Source organism: Ruditapes philippinarum, unplaced genomic scaffold (genome assembly GCF_026571515.1).
Source record: "Ruditapes philippinarum isolate M1 unplaced genomic scaffold, ASM2657151v2 ctg3235_1_1_1_1, whole genome shotgun sequence".
Lineage (NCBI taxonomy): Eukaryota > Metazoa > Mollusca > Bivalvia > Venerida > Veneridae > Ruditapes > Ruditapes philippinarum.
The window spans coordinates 182176-187306 of NW_026860668.1; positions in this window are offsets into that span (position 1 = coordinate 182176).

Here is a 5131-nt window from a genome sequence, read left to right on the forward strand (position 1 = left end):
TTAATAAAAATAGATACTTGAATTCCCAAAACTTGAAGTCCCACGAGATATCATTTGAAAGCAGACTCCATATTGGTAAACATTCTCTACATATTTCCCTAACAAATAGTTGGGTACACAATGTCATTGAAGTTTCATTCAAAAACAAAACATGAATTGATTCAAAATTGATTTGTTTATCAAATGATATTTTTATTTGACCCAAATTTGATTAAAAAGAGTGATTTTAATAGGTTTTATGTACGGCACACGAACTGCCAAAATTCTGGTAGCCTTTGCAAATAGGGTTGACCCATAACTTTACTGTCGCACAACGTCAAAATAAAAGCGACATATATGGAAGCCAGAACTAACAAGCTGTATAAGTATATGATTTAACTCTGACACATTTTCAACAGAAAGGTCCCCAAACTATGATACAAGTATGTTTACTGCTGGAAAACTAATGTATTATACTCATTATTTTAGAAAATCCTCATATTCACGAATTCGAAAACCTAGCTAAACACTGTTTCCGGTACTTTCTGTACATAGCTCTGGGGAATTCACCTAATGGAAAGTAATAGAGAACTCGATGTTTTCGGCCTTTTTTAAATTAATTTGAAATAAAACAGTTATTTCTTTATAAGAAAGTAATAAGATATCATTGTATGAATAATTCCATACAAAAAATAATGAAAATACACAAGTTTACGCAGAAAATAACCTTATTCATTATGGAAGATTCCACTACGTCTGTTTTAATTTTATTGATTTTCATTAAAAACAATTTATTTTTTGAAAAAAATTGCAATAGATATTAAAGGAATATTGATAATTTTCAAATACATCAATTTTTTTTTACACCTTAACAGTAAAATGATGAAAGAAAAATAGAAATATCATGTAACTTTCTTATGTACTTCATTTGGTGTAATTCCCCAGAGCTAAATCTGTAACGTACCGGAAAACGGTGTTTAAGCCTCGGTCTCACTTACTCCCGGCAGAGCCCAGGACCATCCCGGTAAGTTACCGGGATGATTCGGGACGATCCGGGATGAAATTATTGTTGCGGTCACACTTACCCCGGCAGCACTACGGTAGTTCCCTACTATCCATCCAGGATGTGCTCCGGATCATCCAGGCATAGCCCAGGTGAAGCTACGGTTCATGCCGGTGCTTCCTCGGTTGTTCCCGGATGACGCCGGAAGAGCCCCGGTTGACCACGGCAGAGCCCCGGTCGATCCAGGCAGAGCCCAGGACGATCCAGGCAGAGCCCCGGTAGAACCCCGGTGGATTGAAAACGCCCGAAAATGATAACATTGATACATAATTTTTATTTAATATAATATCTATTGTTCCAGAATAGTATTAATGATGATTTTCTGAAAAACCTTATGCCATACTGGATAGAAGGGAAATGGGAAGGCTTTTTAATACAAGCAAGTTCAATCATCGCAAATTGTCCTTATTCTTTTGAAATGATCCGGGCTTTGCCGGGGCTCTACGGGATCAACCGTAGCTCTACCTTTATCCTCCGGGGCTCTGCCTGTAGTTACCGGGGGCTCTGCCCGAATATACCGGGGCTCTAACCGTAGCTCTACCGCTATATCATACCCCGGATCATCCCGGTTTTTGCCGGGCAGAGCTACGGTGCTTTCCCGGTATAACCCCGGTAGAGTTAAGGATGAAGCCGGCAAAGCTATACCTTCCCAGATCATCCCGGACCACCCCGGTGATATTAAATATTTTATTCCATCCGGGGTCGAATGCCGGATGTTCCCAGATCATCCCGGATCATCCAGGACGTTGCCGGCAGAGTTACGGATGTACCCCGGTTGTTCCCGGTCATTCCCGGATCACCCCGGACGTCTACCGGGGCTCTGCCGGGATGTAAGTGAGACTGTAGCTTTAGCCTAAGGTTTTCGAAAAGGTCAATTGTATGTATAGTGGAACCCCATTGTATCGTGCTATTCATTGTATCGATCTATTTACAAATCTTTCGATTTTTTTGCAAAATGCAGAAGCTACTGATTGCTAACATTTACAAAAGTGTCATGACAGGTTTCCAGTACCGTCAGACTTTGTAGATAATATATGGACTTATAAATAATGTGTTCTTATTAAAAACACATTTACTGACTTTTGAAAGTTCCTAAATTTATGCTGACATTTTAAAACAGACATCTTTGATTCTAATTGACTGAAAAATATAGCATAAAGATGCGTTAGCCTTCCAAAACTTAGATTAACTGAGCGATTCTCACAATGCATCGATATAATGGCGTGACCTAATTCTTCAACCTGTTATGTCTGTAAATAACCGTTTATTTCAAAGCTAAAACTATATATCAGTGGTGTTTGCCATGTAATATTTTTGACAAAAGAATCAAAATAAATGATACAAAATAAAGATTCAGGGAAATTTAATGTTTTTTTACTGCAGTTGTGATTTATATAGGTTAATAGATCGATACAACGGGGTTCCAGGCTAGTATATAGATATAATGTACAAACATGCTTGCATGAGTGAATAAAGATATCTGTCTGTCTGTCAAAAAAAAATTATTTTTCATGAAATATTTGACCAATTTTTTGTCAAACTGTTACAACACCTGTCCAAATTTATCTCGAGGTCTCTTTGACAGGTCTACTGTAATTTGGACTCAACACTAACATAATTTTGATTTGCTCCCATATTTTATCAGACTTTTTATTTGGAGGGGACATAAAAATGTTCAACATCTCATAAAGTGACTTTTGTTCTGCGGTTGCAATACAAAATAAACTGAATATTATTAAGGCAGAAAATTAAACATAATGTTATCGGTTTCCGGGATTTTATCCGAAATAATACATACCCGAATACACACGCACTTTTGCTGAATAACTTCTGATCCAAACGACTTGCTGCCAGTTACTAACACAAATAACTTCTTTGTTCATTAATTACAAACTAATCATTATTAAAACAAACCGTTACACTGTTTAAAGTCTTCATGTTGCTTGCTTGAAAAAAAGTTTTTTTTTGCGTTCAAAGCATTGATAAAGTCCGTGTTCACAATCCGGAATACACAGCTAAACTCTGTTATTTCAAACGGAACAAGATGCTAAAATCTGTAACAATTCAAGATTGTGTATGGCATAATTTTCAGATTTGATGGATAGATTATTTATGTATTTATGTCCTGTACATTATCCATATTGATAAAAAAAATTAAAATAGAAAAAAAAGTCAACGGTCAGGGGTCAAGGAAACAATTTATTAATGGTCAGTGACCTTCACAAAAAAGACTTGTCAGATAATTCTAACACGACTCGCATTTTTCCCTATTGAATATAGAAGAACCGAAAGTGTGTGTTATTATGCAATAAAGTCACAGTTGACGTTCTATATTTAGATATGTGACGTAATCATTATACATGTGACGTAATCACACAAAAAAATCTGACGCGCTGAAAATAAGTACGGAAACAAATCAGGCGCAATTTTGCTTAATATCAGGTATGGCAGCATTTATTTGTTGATGTCGTGTTAGAATCGAAATAATATATCCAAATCGGTAATTTTATCGCTTGATAACATCACTGTTTGTCGTTCGGATGCGCATCATTATATCACTTAGGCTACGCCCTGGTCATGGATATATAAATCCGTGGCCCTTAGGTGATATAATTTGTCGCATCCGAACTCCAAACAGTGATGTTATTGAGCGATAAAATCACTGTTTGGGATATATTATTTCTTAAATAACTTAAGAAAATTTTGACTTACTATCATATCATTTGGTAGGAAGGTTGGCCATGGCAAATTATTTAGAGGTCAGTAGGTCAAAGGTGCAGGTCATTGTGACCAGCAATCACTCACTTAAAAAATATCACAAAACTTGTTTATATTAAATTTATAATCCTACAATGAAAAAAGGGTCCCTGGGTAATTTTCCTTGTTAATCTTTGGTAAAATTTTGATTTTGCAAAAGGTTTAGTTAATTATTATATGCATAATTAACTAATTCTGAATATCGAATCAAAAATTTTCAAAAGTTTATCACTGTTTTTTTTTTTCACTACATCTAAATTATATACGATATAAAATTTGCAAGACTTAAAGTTCAAATTTGACAGCCAAAGCTTATAAAATCTAAGGTTGGTCACTGGACTGCATACTGTATATATAATTATATATAATAAGTCATCCAATATTCAATCAGGGCATTTTCACCCTATCATAAGGCCCCATCTCCAGTCCAAAATGGTCTCTTTCTTTTTCCAATTCCAAGAAAAAAATCCAAACAGCAGCCAAACAAATCAAACTGATCTTTTCTTAGAAAAAATTGAACTGTTTTCAGTTGATTCTTATAAAAAAAAGTGACAGGTTATATGATCACATGTTTAAAACTCAAGTAATGTATAAAGTTTTTTATGAACTTTTTAAAATTTCTCAAATTTCCCAAAATGTTACATAATTTTTCCCAATTTATGCCGAAGGCCTTTTCCTAAAATGGTCGGAAAAGCCTTTTCCAGTGATATTCTAAAAACCCTGTATCATCGCCATGATCAAAATCTAAAGATAATAGCCTGCAAAATTGTAGGTTACATTCATTTTCACAGGTTGTCAAATTTATTTACAAGATTGTAACCAGATGTTTAAATTTGATAATTGTAGCTTTCAATCAACCTCAATTTTTGAGATTTAATTAAATAACAAGTTAAATGACAGGACAAATGACAACTGACATGGTACCTTTTTAACCTGAGGATGGTTATTTGTCCACTTTTTGTTGCCAAGAGGCATCACAGAGTGGGGGCCATGCTTGGCTGTTTCTTATTTTTAAATTTAAATACATCAAAAGGAATAAGAATAAAGGAAATAAGCAAATTTTAATAATTTGACCTTAATGGTCAAGGTCAATTAAAGGTCAAGGTCAAATTAGAACAATTCACCATATTAGTTTTGTCATGTGTTCTTTTGTGAAAGTATGAATCAAATCTGTAAGTAAATCACAATGTTATGACCATTTAAGCAATTTTCAATAATTTGACCTTCATGTTCAAGGTCAACTAAAAGTCAAAGACATATAAACATAATTCAACATGTCGGTTTGTCATATGTGCAAACAAAATTCTGTGGAAGACAAAATAAAAACAAAGA